The 21,988-nt window shown below is 41.0% G+C and overlaps 6 non-coding genes and 1 pseudogene across 6 annotated transcripts; all 7 read left to right on the forward strand.

Moving 5' to 3' along the window:
- Positions 1–9,279: 9,279 nt before the first annotated feature.
- Positions 9,280–11,475, forward strand: LOC139454993 (uncharacterized; annotated as a pseudogene).
- Positions 11,476–16,670: 5,195 nt separating this feature from the next.
- Positions 16,671–16,752, forward strand: Trnal-aag (transfer RNA leucine (anticodon AAG)). The gene has a single exon. It is a non-coding gene; the product is annotated as a tRNA-Leu (tRNA).
- A 1,518-nt stretch (positions 16,753–18,270) lies between these two features.
- Positions 18,271–18,352, forward strand: Trnal-aag (transfer RNA leucine (anticodon AAG)). Its single transcript has one exon. It is a non-coding gene; the product is annotated as a tRNA-Leu (tRNA).
- Positions 18,353–19,869: 1,517 nt separating this feature from the next.
- On the forward strand, positions 19,870–19,951 carry Trnal-aag (transfer RNA leucine (anticodon AAG)). The gene has a single exon. It is a non-coding gene; the product is annotated as a tRNA-Leu (tRNA).
- Positions 19,952–20,377: 426 nt separating this feature from the next.
- Positions 20,378–20,459, forward strand: Trnal-aag (transfer RNA leucine (anticodon AAG)). Its single transcript has one exon. It is a non-coding gene; the product is annotated as a tRNA-Leu (tRNA).
- A 715-nt stretch (positions 20,460–21,174) lies between these two features.
- On the forward strand, positions 21,175–21,256 carry Trnal-aag (transfer RNA leucine (anticodon AAG)). The gene has a single exon. It is a non-coding gene; the product is annotated as a tRNA-Leu (tRNA).
- Positions 21,257–21,683: 427 nt separating this feature from the next.
- Trnal-uag (transfer RNA leucine (anticodon UAG)) lies at positions 21,684–21,765 on the forward strand. Its single transcript has one exon. It is a non-coding gene; the product is annotated as a tRNA-Leu (tRNA).
- Positions 21,766–21,988: the final 223 nt, after the last annotated feature.

Raw genomic sequence — 21,988 nt, forward strand, 5'->3', positions numbered from 1 at the left:
GAACCTCCTCACTTTGGCTTAGTGGATAAAGTGTTTGGTCATAAAATGTCACATGACCTTTGAAAGCTAGACATTGTGAGTTCAAATCCCCATTTCTCAATAAACTTTTGCAGATAAATTAATTACTTGTTTACAGCCTCAATTCCATTTCAAGTCACATGATCTAAAAAGCACATGTTCCCCACACAATCAGTCAAATCTCCATCTTGTTAGGACCACGGTTACATTCTCCAAAGTGTAAAGCAACACAAATGTAAGTAAACTCATATTTTTCAATGCCAAAGTTAATATTATTTTATCTCTCAAGTGCTCAATGCATTTATAACTTCAATTCAGTAACCATTTGGCAGTTGTAAGCAATTTTGAGTATTTTGTCAGACAGTTGTTTGTTATTCTTTTAAATTGGTAATTTTGACTATTTAATTGGTTCAGCCTAAAGTAAGGATTGTATTTTCTTTCTATTTTTAGTTTTCTGAACCTCACCCACCAACGTATTCAACGTAAACAATGTAAACAAAGATAGTCGTCTTGTAACGAGACTGAAATTGCCTCATTATAACGCCTTAGAACGTAAACATAGTTTGAAGTTGTATTTTGAAGTCGTCTTTACCGTTCAACGTCAGCTCTTCAATTCAACTCCTTCACCAACGATTATATCTGAATGGATATTGTTCAACGTTTGTACTGAACCTTGTGATTAACGCTCAACATCATGTAATAAAAATCCCTGTGGGTGCGAGTGTCAGAAGTTTGTGTTTCTTGCATCTACACTATCTGAATATCACCGTACTCATTACAATATCAAATATGACTGACAAAAAATTGAATAAAATAAGAAATATCTCAATGCTTGTTTTGTTCAGTTTGTCCTGGAGCCGACACTGGAGAGAAACTGAAACACTTTTCCTGTTGGCGGTGAAGTGGCCTAGTGGTTAATGCGTTCGCTCCTGACGCAAAAGCCCCGGGTTCGGACTCCCCACATGGATAAGATATGTGTAGCTCAATCGCAAAAAAGGGCATTGAAATACAAATTCAAAATGTGCGCTATATATTATTCATGCTAAAAAGCTAAGAGAGAATAAAGTGAATACTTTACACTTCAAAGGTCGTTACGTATTGAATATGACAAACTTTCTAAATTTCCAAATCATGATATCTCCCATATTTAAGATCTTGAAAATGATTTAGAGCAATTTGTACATAGAAAATGTCAAGCAGCGATTCTTCGATAGAAGGTTCAGTGGTTTCTAGAATCATATAAATATATACTGAGTCAAATTAAAAACTTCACATTTTTAAAAGTAATCCCATATATGATATACATCGGACAAATGTATCAGAGAAGGTAATTTTTAATCATTAATGTCCAAAGAAGGATTTTAATTAACGGTGGTAACCATAATTTGTTCCAAGTACCTACGGTATTCGGTAATAAGATCAACAGTTTAACTCATAAGTCCCAAGCACAAGAATCTGATGGCACACAAGTTCAGTAGCGTGTATGGCCACCATGTGCGTTGACAACTGCCACACAACGCCTCCGCATGGACCTTGTGATGCTTGTGAACACATGATTGGGAAGACGACGCCATTGTTGCTGCCAAATGGTGCCAAGATCTTGCAAATTCTGTGGTTTGTTCTGGAGAGTGCGCAGACTTCTGCCAAGAGCATCCCAGACGTGTTCGATGGGATTGAGGTCGGGAGACCTTGACGGCCAGTCCATGACGTTGACTCCCGCATTCTGAAGGAAATTCCTTGTCAAAATTGCTGTGTGGGGTCTGGCATTGTCGTGTTGGAAGATCAATCCGGGTCCATGTGCAGCCATAAAAGGCAGAAGTTCTGGTGCCAGTACCTGGTCGCGGTAAGCAGCAGCGTTCATGACGGCGCCTCCACACCCTCGCCCTACCATCAGCAAATCGAAGATTAAATCGGAATTCATCACTGAAGACGACTTGATTCCAATTCCTCCGAGTCCATCGTAAGTGTCGCTGTACCCACAATTGACGTTGACGTCTGTGTAATTGAGTCAGAATCGGCCCGCAGTATGGCCGTCGTGCTTAAAGGTGAGCAGTTCTCAGACGGTTTCGAACAGTTTGCGCACTCAGTCTACCCCTAAACAGTTCATTTCTGGTTGATGTAGCCGTCAAAAATCGGTTACGGAGGTGACGTAAGACAATCTGACGATCCTCTGTATGTGACGTCACACGTGGTCGACTTGGCCGAGGGCGATCAGCGGTGGTACCCGTTTGCTGTAGACGCGTCTGTAAATCATAAACAGTCCGTCGACTACAACCCATCGTCCTTGCCACTTCAGCTACGGACGTTCCCGTCTGCAACATGCCGATGGCACGTTCACGTTGCACATTTGAAAGACGTGGCATGACAAATGGCCGTAAAGACTTTTGTTTTCTTGTGTTTTTCTTTTTTTGTTAATGACTGCTAACAAGTATGGCTGAAAACACGCGCGGTATTATGGCCACGTGACCAGTTGCACGTGAAAAACCACTTTTGCCACTATAGTGCTGTGCAAATGATTTTGATCGATTCACCTGCACAAAAACGGGTGTTATCTGAAGACAATACGTGGCCATTACTGTTTAAATACACAGGGCCCACAATGATAACTGGTCAAAATGTTAAAATTTTAGGATTGTGAAGTTTTTAATTTGGTTCAGTATTATACTCCTTTTTTTCTACACCAGGAAAAAAGTAAACAAGAAGCTAATTGTATCAAATTACTTGAAACAGGCAATGGGCTAGTTCAACCAACTGAGTAAGTGAGTAAGTATGGTTTTAAGCCTCCTATAGCAGTATGTCATCTATATTCCGGCGGGGTACACCAGAAATGGGCTTCACCTATTGTACCCATGTGGGGAATCGAACCAGGGTCTTCGGAGTGACTAGGCTGGGTACACCACCCCCAAACCACTGAGGACATATTGGAGCATGCATACTAATTTTATTCATACAGCAGTAGAAACTGACGCAGATAAGCAACATGAAATTCTAGGTTTAGTAACTGATTGTTTATCAGATGAAGATAGAAACAAACTGGGTGTGGGTATCACTGATGAAGCAATAACTGCAGCCTTAAAGGCAATGAAGCGCCGTAAATCACCTAGTAATGACGGGCTACTGTAGAGGTTTATGTTTCATTTTGACAACATTGTAAATTGTATATTTCAGGAGAAACATATGTCCAGAACCATGAAAAGGGGCGTGATAAGTCTTTTCTTTAAGAAGAAAGGGAGCAAAAGAGATATTACAGGCCTATCTGATAATATTCACTCCATAAGATATGTTTTGATTATGTATATGCATTTATTTTGCAGATGGGAATGAAGATAATACTTATATTTAAGTCTTTGAAAGGCATTTAGAAGTGATGTACAAAAGGAAGTGAATTTATGGATGTCAACTTCTTTATTATGAGGAACACAACGTTTCGGAGGTTTTTTTGGCGTTTATCAATTTCTATATTTCCGTACTGAGGAGGCCACAGGCCTATAGTACATTTATGATTTGTACATTCAGAGCAGTAGAGTCTACAACATAATATTTTTCCTGTGTCTCATTGCATGATAAATGTACATAGATACATTTTGTAAAAGTAAGGACTCAGAGTTGTTTAACAGAGATGTGAATTTAAAGAAATTGGGATTGACATGTTAATATTCAGGTATATACTTAGCACTTAATGTTGCATAAAATGGGCATATAAAAGGAAGTGGTATTCATCTTCAATGTAATTCAGGGCGCACAATTAACAAAAGCGTTGTTCTCTTTAAATACGCGTGTAACGTCAAGTTTCAATAAATAAATCATGTGAACAACATCGAAATCTTGCTGAGGAAACCCGGATTTTTTTACATTTAAAAAGGATAAAATACTGTTCGAGATATAAATAATATTTTACCATTTTGTAAAAAATACAAATACAGATTGAGACCAATTTTGTAAATATATATCTTTTAGTGTTTGTGTTAATGATCTAATGAAATAAGAGTGACATTGGATACATAGCCATAACCAACGGAAAACAGTTAGTCTTTTACGTCCTTTTCATTTTTATCAAAGAGTACCATCATATTATAACATTCTTTTGGAACCTATAAGATGGCATATTCAATAGTCTTAACCAAAATTTAATAACCTTTAGATATGACTATATACAGAACCGCAAAAGAAACGTCACCATGGATAGATATATGAGAAACCTTATCTTTCTAAACACTGTAAACATACTTTGAGACATATTAAAAAGATGAAACTTGCCAATCTGATCATCAAGGTTGAAAAGTGTCAAATGTTCTTTAAGTGAAACACACCACTAGTCTCTGAGAAAATGGCATCACAAGTCAGAATCTCGTGTGTCCGCCATGTACATTGATGACAGCCGTGCAGCGTCGATACATGGAATGGTTGAGGCGGTTGATGAAGGCCATATGCACTTGAGCCCACACTCTGAGGAACGCTTGTCGCATTTTAGCTTCAGTTGTCAGCCTTGGTCGGACGTCATTCAGCCGTCTTTGAATCTCGTCCCACAGGTGCTCAATGGGATTTAAATCGGAACTGAGGGCAGGCCGCTGCATCGCTCTGATGCCATTCTGGTGAATGAAGTCTCTTGTTGCTCTCGCAGTGTTGGCACAGGAGTTATCATGCTGAAACTCGTGGTTGCGGCGACATGCCAAATGAGGTATGGCGTGTGGTCTCAAGACCTGATCATTGTACCGAGCTGCTGTGACACCATTGCCTCTCCCTGAACGATGTTCTGGAAGACCACAGGGCCGACCCTCTGTGCAAGACCAATTGCACCCCACACCATGATGCTCGGACCACCCAACGAGTCTCTCTCAACAACCCAAGCATCCGAATAACGTTTCCCACGGCGTCGCCAGACTCCCTCTCTGCCATCTGCTGTTGGGATACAGTAACGGCTCTCGTCTGAGAAGAGTACTCTTCTCCACTGCTGGTGGCGCCAATGCTGGTGCTGTGTTGCCCACTGAAGACGGTCCCGGTGATGACGTGGTGTCAGAATGGGTCCTCGGTGTGGCCTGTGACAATGGTGTCTGCTCGTCAATCGTCGACGCGCGATGTCCGCACTAATGTGTCGCTGGTGTGTCCCCATGGTCTGTCGAGCAGTTTCCGCAGCAGTAACAGCGATCTTGATGATGCTCTCGCACGATCCTGACGTCGGGTGGTGACCATTGGTCTGCCACAACGTGGTCGGTCATCTGTAGTGTTGGTGGTCTGGTACCGTTGCTGGAGCCTGTATATGGTCCTTACGTGGACCTGAAATACATTGGCTACTTGCCGGGCGGCTCGTCCAGCTTGCAGTCGTCCAAGGGCTTGGTGTCGCTGATTTCTTATCAATCTTGGCATGTGGTAGCAATTCAATAACGAATAAATGTTATCTGATCTGGTTAGAGGGCAAGAAATGGGTGCGTTTCAATTTGCATTTCAATTTGCACGGAACTCACGTGCATCGGGTTACCATGGCCGTTGCCGTGATGCGTTTGGGCGATCGGTTTTATTGTCATCTGGGTTTTTTTTATCATCAAATTTCATTTTTCCGGACAAGGTTATGTTAAATTTAAGAAACTTTGACAAAAATTATCCATATATTTAAATGACAACTTTCCATGCAATGTTACTTGGGGTGACGTTTCTTTTGCGGTTTAGTATATATAGATTGGAAATCTGCCACAATCACCATATACCATAACACTTGGTGTATTAACCTTAACACCAAGGCATTTCTTGCAGGCATATAAATGTACTTTTTCTATTTGTTCATGCTTACTGAGTCCCCATATCTCTGCTCCATATAGTAATATCGAACTCATCTTTAAATCTAATATCTTGAAGAACGACCTGTAAATAATAGTTCCAAGAGTAAAGATTTGTTTTAACACACCAATTAATACCCTTTGAGCTTGCGTCGATGCTTGATTGCATGCAGAGACCAACGAAGATTATTTGTAAACAGGTAGTTTCTAGGCATTCCCCTTTGCTAAACCATTTTCCTTTTGAGCAAGTTTCCCACCATTTTTTAAAAACAACGATCTTCGTTTTATCTTTGTTTACAGTTAATTTCCATTCATCACAGTATTTTTCTATTTCTTTAATTTGCGTCTGTAAGCCGCCAATACTACTTGAGAATAATATAATATCGTCCGCAAATAATAGTGAAAATAATTGCGTCAGGATGTAGTTGAATTCCATTTGTACACTTATCTTGAAATTGTGTTGCTAATTCGTAAATAAAAAAATAGAACAAAAAAGGACTTAGCAGACTTGTCTCACTCCTAGTTCACTATCAAACATTTCCGTCGATTCCCGGTTATTTCTGACACACACTTTTCATAAATATTACATAAAAGTTTGCTCATTTTACAACTAAGACCATGGGAATACAGAAGTGACCGTAACTTATGTCGTTGTACAGAGTCAAATGCCTTTGCAAAGTCAACGAAAAGAGCAAGGAATTTTCCACCTTTTGTACTTTTGTACGATTGTTTGTAGTATAAACATATTATAAATAGTTGTATAACTCTAAATCCAGCTTCGGCTTCACTTAATTTATCCATAGCGTTACCCCAGAACACTAATCTCTTGTTAATGATAGATCTTACTGAATATGCTTCAAAGGGTAATACCTCTGTAATTATTTACGTTATTTATATCATCTTGTTTATGGATTGGGACGATAACACCAATCGACCATAAATTTGGAAAATGTCCATTTCTAATATCAAATTAAATATTAATTCTATGTATGGAAGTAGTAAATCTGAAGAATGTTTAAAGAATTCAGGAATGGTATCATCTATACCAGCTGCCTTGTTACTTTTAAGATTATATATGCTGTCTACATACTCAGCATATACTTACTCCTTCATCAGGTGAATGAATGATATGGAGCCAGAGAGCATATATATGTACATGTAAGGACAAAAAAAGTAATAAGACAACAAGAGCTTGAAACTTTACAAGAGAAGCCAACAAATAATTGGCGCTGATAGGTGATTGGCGATAGACAATGGAAGCCAACACTTTACAGTAATTAGCGCTGATAATTATGGACAACTGGAAGCTAGGACTAAATTATCACTGATTGGTAATTTGACAATGAACAAACGGGAGGCCGGGGGTAATTAGCACTGATAGGCGCTGATTATATTGTCACTATTGACCAGGAGAAGGCTTTTTATAGAGTTTCTCATTCATTTTTGGTTCAAAACACTAGAAAAGTTGAACTTCGGTGATAATTTCAAATCACGGATAAAGATTTTATACACTGACATGAAAAATAGTGTCAAAGTTATACACCATATTTTTCCTAAAGTCAATCTGTAAGCCAAGGAGATCCACTTAGACGTTTACTGTATGTCATCATCAGTGAACCTCTTAATTTGCTTATAATGAATAATGTGCATATTCATGGCATAAAAATATCTCACAATTGCACATCACCCTCATATCAACATACTGATGATACTTCAGTTATGGCATCTGATGTCCAATCTGTTTATTATACCATTTTAACAGTGAATGAAATGTGTTCAGCTACTGGAGTCAAAGTTATTTTTCCCAATCAGTCATTTTGTGTATAGGTACAAACAGCTTGGATCTTGTTTTTTTCAACATTCCTGCTGCAGTACAAACCGACTGTCTTATAATACTTGGGATTTTCCTTGACCTGGATTAAAAATAAAATAAAATTGCCAAAATGAAATCATTGTTTGGATTATGGATACAATAAAATCTAACCTTCGGAGGTAAATCAATTGTTGTGAACACATTTATCTTCCGAAACACTGTACATTATCAACCAGTGGGAAATGGGCAGCTTGGACAATCATGGGACCAGCTGTTCAATTCATACACACCAGCTGTCCTTTTTTTGCCAAGTCTTGAATTACAGAAGAAACGAATCTCCTAACAGAAGCTTGAAGCTATTTAGAAGAGCTTTAATTTCAGTTGAGAAAGGGAGAATGAATTATTGAGGAGGCTGATATGCTTACCCTAGCTTCTGTGATATGATGGGATGGAAAAGCTGAATTCATTTGCTGAATATTTTGTGAATCGGGGACGGACATGTCACAAGGTTGCAAAATCTAAGAATTATCGAATTTGGTTACCATGACAAATATTATGATCTGAAGCCTGGCTGTTCCCGGAATATAATGTAAAATGTATCTTAAACTGTTCAATAGATTCAAAAACGAATCTCCTCTGAGAAGCTTGAAGCTATATAGAAGAGCTTTAATTTCAGTTGGGAAAGGGAGAAAATATTATTGAGGATGATATGCTTATCCCAGCTTCTGTGATAGGATGGGGTCGCAAAGCTGAATTCATTTGCTGAACATTTTGGTATTCGGGGACGGACATGGCACAAGGTTGCAAGTTCTTTGTAATTAGCGAAATTGGTTACCATGACAAATATTATGATCTGTAGCCTGGCTGTTCCCGGAATATAATGTAAAATGTATCTTAAACTGTTGAATAGATTAAGAAACGAATCTCCTCTGAGAAGCTTGAAGCTATTTAGAAGAGCTTTTATTTCAGTTGAGAGAGGGGGAAATTATTATTGAGGATGATATGCTTATCCCAGCTTCTGTGATAGGATGGGATGGAAAATCTGAATTCATTTGCTGAACATTTTGGCATTCGGGGACGGACATGTCACAAGGTTGCAAGTTCTAAGTAATTAGCGAATTTGGTTACCATTACAAATATTATGATCTGAAGCCTGGCTGTTCCCGGAATATAATGTAAAATGTATGTTATTAAACTGTTGAATAGATTAAGAAACGAATCTCCTCTGAGAAGCTTGAAATTACTTAGAAGAGCTTTAATTTCAGTTGAGAAAGGGAGAAATCATTATTAAGTAGGCTGATATGCTTACCCTAACTTCTGTGGCAGGATGGGGTCGAAACGCTGAATTCATTTGCTGAATATTTTGTGAATCGGTGACGGACATGGCACAATGTTGCAAGTTCTAAGAATTACCGACCTTGGTTACCATGACAAATATTATGATCTGAAGCCTGGCTGTTACCGGAATATAATGTAAAATGTATCTTAAACGGTTGAATAGATTAAGAAACGAATCTCCTCTGAGAAGATTGAAGCCATTTAGAAGAGCTTTAATTTCAGTTGAGAAAGGGAGAAATTATTATTGAGGAGGCTGATATGCTTACCCCGGCTTCTGTGATAGGATGGGGTCGAAAAGCTGAAATCATTTGATGAACACTTTGGGAGTCGGGGACGGACATGGCACAAGGTTGCAAGTTCTTTGTGTAGTCGACCGGGGGTTATTGTGGGTAAATATATATATTTAAGAACATAGTGGGTTGGTTAGTTTAAGGGTGAGTTGAACGGCTGACGTAGTACCTATCTTTGTAGTCCTCGCGTAGTGGCTTATGCCCACGCGGGCGTAGTGGCTGGGAAGACGTGACGACGGCACGCTTCTTGCATGCTCGGCTAGGCGGAAGCCATGATTGAGAGAGCTGAGATGTAAGGAGCGTGTTCATTGGTTGTGTCCGTTTTCCTGGACACATGGTCCGCGTGTTGGCTTTATAAGCCTACCCTGGGTAGGAAATCGTCAGTCGACACTCACCAGTACCTGGTAAGCACGGTCGACTCCCGCGTCCTGAATCAGGATCATTCATTATTATTATAGGGCTTTCATTGAGGTGTTAGATTAAGATGGTATGGGTGGGGGAAAAGTAGAGCAGTGATTGAATAGGTTTGTTTATAGACGTTTTACTTTTGGGAGTTAAGTTAGACGGGTGGTTAATAGTACAAGTTTAGTTATACGGTTGAATAGGTTTAAGTAGGTAGGGAAGGGGGAAAATTACGTAGGGAATAGATAAGGTTAGGATTTTGCCCCTTTTGTTTTGTTAAATAAACTTTAAACCTAACTCCGTTCTTTGTGTTTTCTTTCTGATTAGAATTGATAACCTGGTCAGGAGCCTCCTAGAATGTAGAGACATAAGAATACTGCCCAGAGAGAAGAAAACACAACGCAAAATAAGGCAGTATAACATCTGACCTTTTGTCAAATATGTCTATAATTCTACTGTCACTGGGCGCCTTTTTACAGGCTTTAGAGGGAGCCTATTACAGATTTGGTGCCGAGACCAGGATCGGGTTATATTTTTCAATTTCTAGTTATAGTCTGTTTCTGTAAAGTTAAAATTCAAGTGAAAATATGACTGAAGGTTTAGGTTTAAATTGGTCAGTTCTGTCTGAGATGATGATCATTTTCTTATCGATTTGACAAGTGAGTTACCACTCCCTCAGCAAAATACGTTTCTTACCTCTACACCGTACACACTTCTACCGTTTGTAGAAGATACAGTCGATTTAAGGAGTGGGCAAGCTGGCAGGGATACATATTTGGGGTCAAGCTATAACGCACCTGCACATCGGAACGCTGATTATCCGTTGTTTGGTCACTCTTTTCCAGACGGCATCATGACGGGTGGTCGTTCAGTTCATTTCAGTACACCAGGAATGTCACAGGATAGGTCAAGGGTTTATTTTCCGAGACCCAGAGGTTGTGATAGTGCAAGGTCATTAAATACAGCGGGCACTGTTTTGTCAGAATTTGAAAAGACTAGGGTTTCTCATCGGGAAGTTAGACCTGACAAATTTGACCGGACGTCATGTGATTGGCAAGATTATATTGTTCATTTTGAACAAGTTGCTTCATGGAATGGGTGGACCGAGTATGAAAAGGCTCAACAACTTAGTATGTGTTTGAGGGGCGCAGCACAAAAACTTTTGAGTAATCTTACGTTAGGACAACTCAATAGTTATCAGGCGGTCAAAAATGCATTGAGTCAGCGTTTCAACCCAGTAGAACGTAATGTAGCCTATAGAAGTGAATTCCGAAATCGTCGACAAGGTCATGACGAAACAGTTTCGGATTATGGGTATCAGCTCCGGAGATTAGCAAATTTAGCTTACCCTACCAGCACTTATTCATCACTAGAGGTACATTTAATTGATCAGTTCTTAACTGGCCTGCATAGCTTTGACATGAGGAAACATGTCACTTTTGCACATCCCCAAACACTTGAAAATGCTATTTCATACGCCATGGAGTTTGAAGCTGTGGATGGTAGCAGGAGAAAGAAACCTGAAACCTTAGACGGAGTAGCAGGAATCAATCAAACTGTTCAACCAGTTGGTAGTACTGGGGTGACACTTGAGGCAGTTGCCAAGTTGATCGATGATCGTCTGGAAAGTTTCAAACGTAGCTTACGTAGTGTTAGGCCCAATACCTGCTATGTCTGCAATCAACCAGGTCATTTTCGTGATAGGTGTCCTTACTTATCAAAGCTGGGTTTACCACATCAGTCTGTTACCAATAAACCTGAATCGGGAAACTAGATGCGGCTGCGATTGAGGCTGGGATTTCAGCCAATGTTGGACAGATGGGTAGGCCACGTGAAGATGTAGTTCCGGTGAAGTTATCTTCACCTGATGTGAAAGACAAAACTATTTTAACTGTTGATATTGGAGTGCAAGTAGATTTACCTAAGTTGGAAGGGAATAGTGTAGATCCCTTGGTGAAGCAATCTTCACTCCATGGTGTTGGGTTGGGAGAGAGGTTATCTTTGTCAGCATCAGGTGTAGGGAAACCGATGAAGTCATCTTCGTCAACGAGGACTGGTATGTCTAGTCCACGGGAGAAAATTGTTTTGCGTTCTCCAGTCTCGAATATCTCACAAGATGATGTCCTTAAACTGGAAGTTCATAAAGATTTCTTTTACGGCCAACGGTACACCTAAAGTTGTTCATGGTTCTGCTTGTTTTGAGTTTTGTGTTGGAAACGTGCAGTTTCAACAAGAGTTTGTGGTTGCAGATTTGGGTACTATGGGTAGTATTCTTGGCATGGATTTCCTGGAGGATTCTGACGGTGAGGTATATGTGAGACGAAAGACACTGTCTACATCTAGAGGTAGGCTCAAGTTGTACAAATTGAACACAAGCAATTGTGCACGGGTCAGAATTATTGATAAGGTTAGAAATTAATCAAATGTACTGTTGACGGTTCATTGGAGAAACAAAGGAATTTTTGTGGCTAGAAGTCTAGTCCAACCTGACAAGGATGTAGTAGTCATTTCAGTGCTAAATATGAATAGCAAGAGGGTAACCATAGATAGTTCATCCGTAATGGGTACAGTTGGCATGGTAGAGCAATTGGTTGCGTGTGAGGATGTTGTTACCGCTAATGCTGAAGGCCAGGACTTACCTAGACACTGCAGTCACTGGTTGATTGCTTTTCCACTGATCTTTCAGAAAGCCAAAAACAGTCTGTTTCTGATTTAGTGGGAGAATTTCAGAATGTTTTCGTCAGTGAAGATGGTTTGATGGGGCAGACAGATGAGATTACGCATACCATCAATACTGTTGGAGCAACCCCTATCAAATTACCTGCTAGGAGGGTTCCTTTAACTAAGAAACAGTTAGTAGAGGAGGAAATTGACAAGATGTTGCAACAGAACAATATAGAGCTGAGTAGTAGTCCTTGGTCTGCTCCTGTTTGTCTAGTAACCAAAAAAGATGGATCCTGCAGGTTCTGTATTGATTTTAGAAAATTGAATGACATCACTTTACGGGATGCCTATCCTCTTCCCTGAATAGATGAAACACTTGAAACGTTAGGTGGTTGTCATTGGTTTAGTACCCTGGACTTATCTAGCGGATATTGGCAAGTCAAAATGGATCCGAAATTAAGCATAAAACTGCTTTCGCTACTCATGTCGGACTCCATCAGTTCAATGTCATGCCGTTTGGAGTCACTAACGCTCCAGCTACTTTTGAGAGGTTGATGGACAGGGTACTGGGAAATTGAAGTGGAAAAAGTGTCTGTGTTACCTGGATGATGTCATCGTTTTTGGGTCAGATTTTCAGTCCGCTTTAAACAATCTTAGGTTAGTTTTCATTCAGTTTAGACAAGCTAATTTTAAACTCAAACCTAAAAAGTGTATGCTCTTTCAACCTGAAGTTGCTTTTCTAGGACAAATAGTCTCAGCCAATGGTCTGAAAAGGTAGAAGCTGTCAAAAGTTGGCCTAGACCAGAGACCCGGTCAGATATTTGCAGTTTCTTAGGTCTTGTAGGTTACTACCGGCAGTTTGTACCTAACTTCTTGGATATCGCTTCTCCTATGGTGCAGCTCACTTGAAAGGGTATACCATTTCAATGGGCTAAGGATTGTGAGAAGGCGTTTGATCAGTTGAAGCAATGTGCCATAACTGCTCCAGTACTTGCTTTCCCTCAAGACGAGGGACTTTATGTGCTTGATACAGATGCTAGCGGGTTCGGTATAGGTGCAGTATTGTCCCAGGTGCAGGAAGGGGAGGAAAAAGTTCTTTCATATGCAAGTCATACTCTGGGACAGTCACAACGCAACTATTGCACAACCAAACGTGAGCTTCTGGCAGTGGTAACATTCCTTAAGCACTTTAGACACTTTCTCTATGGCAGAAAGTTTGTTTTGCGCACGGATCATGCTCCTTTGATTCGGCTGCAAAACTTCAAGGATCCAGAAGGAATATTAGCAAGGTGGCTTAGTGTTGTAGAAACCTATGATTTTGAGATCAAGTATAGGCCTGGTAGAAAGCATCAGAATGCAGATGCATTGTCACGTAGGTCACAGCGAAGGTGTACATTTGAGAAGTGTCTTGATTGTCATTCTTCAGATTTGGCTTGTAGTCAGCATGATAGTCAGTTGGTCGCATCCATAGAGCCTATTGATGATCTGCAAGTTGCAGAAAGCCGTGTTCAGTCACCTGAACCTGTCAGTCCGATTGAAGTAGAGGAGAGGAATGTTATACCTACTGATTCGGAGGGAGATGGGAATTCTACGGATGACGGCTCTGATAGTTCTGGAGTAGGCGGTAGACTATTCAATGACTCTGCAGCTCGTAGTGGCGTGGCTAACTGGTTACCAGTATGGACTCGGGATGAGCTAATTGGCAATTAGCTGACCTAGGCATAGGTCCAGTATTGAAGTTGTTGTCAGTGGATGGTGGTCAACCTGAGAAATCAGAAATCATAGATTGGAGTTCAGATGCAAAGATGCTATGGGGACAATGGCAAGATCTTAGGCTGGAGAATAGACTGTTGTACCGTCAGGTAGAATCTGATATTTTTGGCTCTCGTTTACAGTTGGTAGCACCAACCGCTGTACGTACATCCATTTTTGAACATTTGCATACTTCACATACAGCTGGGCACTTCGGTCGAGATAAAACTATGAAATCTATCAAAACCAGATTTTATTGGCCAGGAATGTCTGAAGACATTAAAAGATGGTTGAAATCTTGTGACTTGTGCGCGCGCTGTAAACAAGGTCCAGGACGAGGCAGGTCTCGATTACAACAGTTTACTGTACGAGCTCCTATGGAATGTCTGGCCATAGATATTGTTGGTCCTTTACCTATAAGTAGAAATGGCAATGAGTACATTATGGTAGTTGGAGATTATTACACCAAATGGAAGGAAGCGTTTGCATTGAGAAATCACACAGCATTATCTGTCACTGACAAATTAGTGTCTGAGGTGATCTATAGATTTGGATGTCCTGAGCAGATTCACACCGATCTGGGGAGAGAGTTCGAGTCTCATTTATTCCAAGAAGTGTGCCATTTGTTAGGGATTGATAAAACTAGAACTACCCCTTATAGACCTCAATCAGAGGGGTTAGTTGAACACTTCAATATGACCTTAAAGCAGATGCTCAGCATTTACTCTGATCAAGAACCCTTAGATTGGGACGACCATCTACCATACCTACTTATGGCATATAGAGCCTCCGAGCACAAGAGCACTCACTGCTCACCCAATCTAATGATGTTGGATCGAGAAGTAAGTCAACCGATATATCTCATGGTGGGTACCCCACCTGCAACTGATTGTGACCGTTGCCCTAGTGAATATGTGAAATGGTTGAGGGAGACCACGCAAGACATATTTCAGTTTGCAAATGACCAGTTAGGTAGAGCCGCTCAATTACAAAAGAGAAACTATGACCACAAGTTGAAGGCTAGATCTTATGAAGGAGGCTCCTTTGTTTGGCGATGGTATCCGCCTAAGGCCAATCAGAAGTTAGGGTTGGGATGGGATGGGCCCTATTTGCTAGTAGGTCAGCTGTCCCCTACAACATATCGAATCCAGAGGAGTCTGGGGAAGCCAGTTATCAGCGTTAATGTTGATCAACTAAAACCAATTGAGGGTTCTCCATGTCCCAGGAATTGGTTGAATCAACCAGAGGAAGACGCGCTGCTGCGGAGGTCCAAGACCTCACATTTGCGGACACGGAGGGATCCTTTTCAGAGGGGGGAGTAGGATCTCCCGAAGCTGTGAGAACTCGTGTGGGGAGGACTATCAAACCGCGAATAAGGTTTAGTCCCAGTTAGATGGGAGGGGGTTTGTGTTCAGTGATATGTAGATAGTTCCATTGTCGTTTGATTGTGTTTGTTGTTGTTTTGGGGTTGTTTTGTTTTTCTTGAAGGGGTTCCGGATGGGCAAACTTGACCACTATATATTTTTTCACTGGGAATAGATCTGCTTTTCAAGTTCTGCTTTCAGATGGAACTGCAAATTAAAGTCAGTGAGGCCGAAATGTCTGAGTTTACTGAAAGGGAACGGCCTATCTGGCCAGATGAAGGCATGACATGTGCCGTGGAGGGTTGCACAAGTAGACACTTCACGAAATACCGGCAGATGGTGTACCATTGGGTCTGGGCACACCGCCCTAACCATAATCTGAGGGAGTGCTCCATCTGCCGGAGGGTCTTCCAGCGTAAACCAGAGGCATTAAAACATGTGCAGACTTCCCTTCCAGGAATAATCACTATTGTGCAGAGGAGGAACCGCCAGTTCCATGATCCAGGAGACTGTTTGCTGCCACGGAGAGACCCTGTCTCAGGGCCTAGAAGAGTACAACGCGAGCAGGCTGCTCAATTACGGTCGGCTCAACCAAAACGACGCCTGAGCCGAGAGGCACAAGACATGGAAGATCAAAAAACGCTGGCCAACTTCTCCAGTGATTAAGAACGTTTGGCATTTTGCATTGTCGCATTTTGCATTTTGACAATAATGTATGGGCCTGAATCCTTTTATTTATTTTTGATATAATCCACAGGTTTTTCTATATATTTACACTTGTTGATTTATTTAGATTGTTTTGTTTGGTTTTTTGGGGGGTATTTTTGAAGGTGGAAAAAGGGGGAACTTTTTTACTTAAGGGGGGGTGCGGTTACCATGACAAATATTATGATCTGAAGCCTGTATGTTCCCGAAATATAATGTAAAATGTATCTTAAACTGTTGAATAAATTAAGAAACGAATCTACTCTGAGAAGCTTGAAGCTATTTAGAAGAGCTTTAATTTCAGTTGGGAAAGGGAGAAATTATTATTGAGGAGGCTGATATGCTTACCCCGGCTTCTGTGATAGGATGGGGTCGAAAAGCTGAATTCATTTGATGAACACTTTGGGAATCGGGGACGGACATGTCACAAGGTTGCAAGTTCTTAGTAATTAGCGAATTTGGTTACCATGACAAATATAATGATCTGTAGCCTGGCTGTTACCGGAATATGTATCTTAGACTGTTCAATAGATTAAGAGCCGAGGTCCGTATGGGTAGCGTGGCCGAGCGGTCTAAGGTGCTGGTTTAAGGCACCAGTCTCTTCGGAGGCGTGGGTTCGAATCCCACCGCTGCCACAGTTCTTTTGCATCCTCTATAGATTTCAAGTCTCCACGACAATTGCAGCTTGGGGAATCGTGTGACTAGCTGGTCAATTCATACACACCTGTTGTTCTTTTTTTTCCAACTCTTGAATAACAGAAAAAATGAATCTCCTCTGAGAAGCTTGAAGCCATTTAGAAGAGCTTTCATTTCAGTTGGGAAAGTGAGAAATTATTATTGAGGAGGCTGATATGCTTACCCCGGCTTCTGTGATAGGATGGGGTCGAAAAGCTGAATTCATTTGACGAACACTTTGTGAATCGGGGACGGACATGTCACAAGGTTGCAAGTTCTTAGTAATTAGCGAATTTGGTTACCATGACAAATATTATGATCTGAAGCCTGGCTGTTCCCGGAACATAATGTAAAATGTATCTTAAACTGTTGAATAGATTAAGAAACGAATCTCCTCTGAGAAGCTTGAAGCTATTTAGAAGAGCTTTAATTTCAGTTGAGAAAGTTAGAAATTATTATTGAGGAGGCTGATATGCTTACCCTAGCTTCTGTGATAGGATGGGATGGAAAAGCTGAATTCATTTGATGAACACTTTGGGAATCGGGTACGGACATGTCACAAGGTTGCAAGTTCTTAGTAAATTAGCGAATTTGGTTACCATGACAAATATAATGATCTGTAGCCTGGCTGTTCCCGGAATATGTTTCTTAGAATGTTCAATAGATTAAGAGCTGAGGTCCGTATGGGTAGCGTGGCCGAGCGGTTTAAGGCACCAGTCTCTTTGGAGGCGTTGGTTCGAATCCCACCGCTGCCACAGTTCTTTTGCATCCTCTATAGATTTCAAGTCTCCACGACAATTGCAGCTTGGGGAATCGTGTGACCAGCTGGTCAATTCATACACACCTGTTGTTCTTTTTGACAACTCTTGAATAACAGAAGAAACGAATCTCCTATCAGAAGCTTGAAGCTATTTAGAAGAGCTTTAATTTCAGTTGAGAAAGTGAGAAATTATTATTGAGGAGGCTGATATGCTTACCCCGGGTTCTGTGATAGGATGGGATGGAAAAGCTGAATTCATTTGCTGAATATTTTGTGAATCGGGGACGGACATGGCACAAGGTTGCAAGTTCTTAGTAATTAGCGAATTTGGTTACCATGACAAATATTATGATCTGAAGCCTGGCTGTTCCCGGAACATAATGTAAAATGTATCTTAAACTGTTGAATAGATTAAGAAACGAATCTCCTCTGAGAAGCTTGAAGCTGTTTAGAAGAGCTTTAATTTCAGTTGAGAAAGTTAGAAATTATTATTGAGGAGGCTGATATGCTTACCCTAGCTTCTGTGATAGGATGGGATGGAAAAGCTGAATTCATTTGCTGAATATTTTGTGAATCGGGGACGGACATGGCACAAGGTTGCAAGTTCTTAGTAATTAGCGAATTTGGTTACCATGACAAATATAATGATCTGTAGCCTGGCTGTTCCCGAAATATGTTTCTTAGAATGTTCAATAGATTAAGAGCCGAGGTCCGTATGGGTAGCGTGGCCGAGCGGTCTAAGGCGCTGGTTTAAGGCACCAGTCTCTTCGGAGGCGTGGGTTCGAATCCCACCGCTGCCACAGTTCTTTTGCATCCTCTATAGATTTCAAGTCACCACGACAATTGCAGCTTGGGGAATCGTGTGACCAGCTGGTCAATTCATACACACCTGTTGTTGTTTTTTTTCCAACTCTTGAATAACAGAAAAAATGAATCTCCTCTGAGAAGCTTGAAGCCATTTAGAAGAGCTTTAATTTCTGTTGGGAAAGTGAGAAATTATTATTGAGGAGGCTGATATGCTTACCCCGGCTTCTGTGATAGGATGGGGTCGAAAAGCTGAATTCATTTGACGAACACTTTGTGAATCGGGGACGGACATGGCACAAGGTTGCAAGTTCTTAGTAATTAGCGAATTTGGTTACCATGACAAATATTATGATCTGAAGCCTGGCTGTTCCCGGAACATAGTGTAAAATGTATCTTAAACTGTTGAATAGATTAAGAAACGAATCTCCTCTGAGAAGCTTGCAACTATTTAGAAGAGCTTTAATTTCAGTTGAGAAAGTTAGAAATTATTATTGAGGAGGCTGATATGCTTACTCTAGCTTCTGTGATAGGATGGGATGGAAAAACTGAATTCATTTGATGAACACTTTGGGAATCGGGTACGGACATGTCACAAGGTTGCAAGTTCTTAGTAATTAGCGAATTTGGTTACCATGACAAATATAAAGATCTGTAGCCTGGCTGTTCCCGGAATATGTTTCTTAGACTGTTCAATAGATTAAGAGCTGAGGTCCGTATGGGTAGCGTGGCCGAGCGGTTTAAGGCACCAGTCTCTTCGGAGGCGTTGGTTCGAATCCCACCGCTGCCACAGTTCTTTTGCATCCTCTATAGATTTCAAGTCTCCACGACAATTGCAGCTTGGGGAATCGTGTGACCAGCTGGTCAATTCATACACACCTGTTGTTCTTTTTGACAACTCTTAAATAACAGAAGAAACGAATCTCCTATCAGAAGCTTGAAGCTATTTAGAAGAGCTTTAATTTCAGTTGAGAAAGTGAGAAATTATTATTGAAGAGGCTGATATGCTTACCCTAGCTTCTGTGATAGGATGGGATGGAAAAGCTGAATTCATTTGCTGAATATTTTGTGAATCGGGGACGGACATGGCACAAGGTTGCAAGTTCTTAGTAATTAGCGAATTTGGTTACCATGACAAATATTATGATCTGAAGCCTGGCTGTTCCCGGAACATAATGTAAAATGTATCTTAAACTGTTGAATAGATTAAGAAACGAATCTCCTCTGAGAAGCTTGAAGCTATTTAGAAGAGCTTTAATTTCAGTTGAGAAAGTTAGAAATTATTATTGAGGAGGCTGATATGCTTACCCCGGCTTCTGTGATAGGATGGGATGGAAAAGCTGAATTCATTTGCTGAATATTTTGTGAGTCGGGGACGGACATGGCACAAGGTTGCAAGTTCTTAGTAATTAGCGAATTTGGTTACCATGACAAATATAATGATCTGAAGCCTGGCTGTTCCCGAAATATGTTTCTTAGAATGTTCAATAGATTAAGAGCCGAGGTCCGTATGGGTAGCGTGGCCGAGCGGTCTAAGGCGCTGGTTTAAGGCACCAGTCTCTTCGGAGGCGTGGGTTCGAATCCCACCGCTGCCACAGTTCTTTTGCATCCTCTATAGATTTCAAGTCTCTACGACAATTGCAGCTTGGGGAATCGTGTGACCAGCTGGTCAATTCATACACACCTGTTGTTGTTTTTGCCAACTTTTGAATAACAGAAGAAACGAATCTCCTATCAGAAGCTTGAAGCTATTTAGAAGAGCTTTAATTTCAGTTGAGAAAGTGAGAAATTATTATTGAGGAGGCTGATATGCTTACCCTAGCTTCTGTGATAGGATGGGGTGGAAAAGCTGAATTCATTTGCTGAATATTTCGTGAATCGGGGACGGACATGTCACAAGGTTGCAAGTTCTTAGTAATTAGCGAATTTGGTTACCATGACAAATATTATGATCTGTAGCCAGGCTGTTCCCGGAATATTATCTTAGACTGTTCAATGAATTAAGAGCCAAGGTTCGTATGGGTAGTGTGGCAGAGCGGTCTAAGGCGCTGGTTTAAGGCACCAGTCTCTTCGGAGGCGTGGGTTCGAATCCCACCGCTGCCACAGTTCTTTTGCATCCTCTATAGATTTCAAGTCTCCACGACAATTGCAGCTTGGGGAATCGTGTGACCAGCTGGTCAATTCATACACACCTGTTGTTGGTTTTGCCAACTTTTGAATAACAGAAGAAATGAATCTCCTATCAGAAGCTTGAAGCTATTTAGAAGAGCTTTAATTTCAGTTGGGAAAGTGAGAAATTATTATTGAGGAGGCTGATATGCTTACCCCGGCTTCTGTGATAGGTTCGGATGGAAAAGCTGAATTCATTTGCTGAATCCCACCGCTGCCACAGTTCTTTTGCATCCTCTATAGATTTCAAGTCTCCACGGTAATTGCAGCTTGGGGAATCGTGTGACCAGCTGGTCAATTCATACACACCTGTTGTTGTTTTTCTTCCAACTCTTGAATAACAGAAGAAATGAATCTCCTTTGAGAAGCTTGAAGCTATTTAGAAGAGCTTTAATTTCAGTTGGGAAAGTGAGAAATTATTATTGAGGAGGCTGATATGCTTACCCTAGCTTCTGTGATAGGATGGGGTCGAAAAGCTGAATTCATTTGGCGAACACTTTGTGAATCGGGGACGGACATGTCACAAGGTTGCAAGTTCTTAGTAATTAGCGAATTTGGTTACCATGACAAATATAATGATCTGTAGCCTGGCTGTTCCCGGAATATGTTTCTTAGAATGTCCAATAGATAAAGAGCCGAGGTCCGTATGGGTAGCGTGGCCGAGCGGTCTAAGGCACTGGTTTAAGGCACCAGTCTCTTCGGAGGCGTGGGTTCGAATCCCACCGCTGCCACAGTTCTTTTGCATCCTCTATAGATTTCAAGTCACCACGGCAATTGCAGCTTGGGGAATCGTGTGACCAGCTGGTCAATTCATACACACCTGTTGTTCTTTTTGCCAACTCTTGAATAACAGAAGAAACGAATCTCCTATCAGAAGCTTGAAGCTATTTAGAAGAGCTTTAATTTCAGCTGGGAAAGGGAGAAATTATTATTGTTGAGGATGATATGCTTACCCCGGCTTCTGTGATAGGATGGGGTCGAAAAGCTGAATTCATTTGATGAACACTTTGGGAATCGGGGACGGACATGTCACAAGGTTGCAAGTTCTTAGTAATTAGCGAATTTGGTTACCATGACAAATATAATGATCTGAAGCCTGGCTGTTCCCGGAATATTTTTCTTAGAATGTTCAATAGATTAAGAGCCGAGGTCCGTATGGGTAGCGTGGCCGAGCGGTCTAAGGCGATGGTTTTAGGCACCAGTCTCTTCGGAGGCGTGGGTTCGAATCCCACCGCTGCCACAGTTCTTTTGCATCCTCTATAGATTTCAAGTCACCACGGAAATTGCAGCTTGGGGAATCGTGTGACCAGCTGGTCAATTCATACACACCTGTTGTTCTTTTTGCCAACTCTTGAATAACAGAAGAAATGAATCTCCTATCAGAAGCTTGAAGCTATTTAGAAGAGCTTTAATTTCAGTTGAGAAAGTGAGAAATTATTATTGAGGAGGCTGATATGCTTACC

Source organism: Haliotis cracherodii, unplaced genomic scaffold (genome assembly GCF_022045235.1).
Source record: "Haliotis cracherodii isolate W230 unplaced genomic scaffold, xgHalCrac1.p SCAF_11, whole genome shotgun sequence".
Classification (NCBI taxonomy): Eukaryota; Metazoa; Mollusca; class Gastropoda; order Lepetellida; family Haliotidae; genus Haliotis; species Haliotis cracherodii.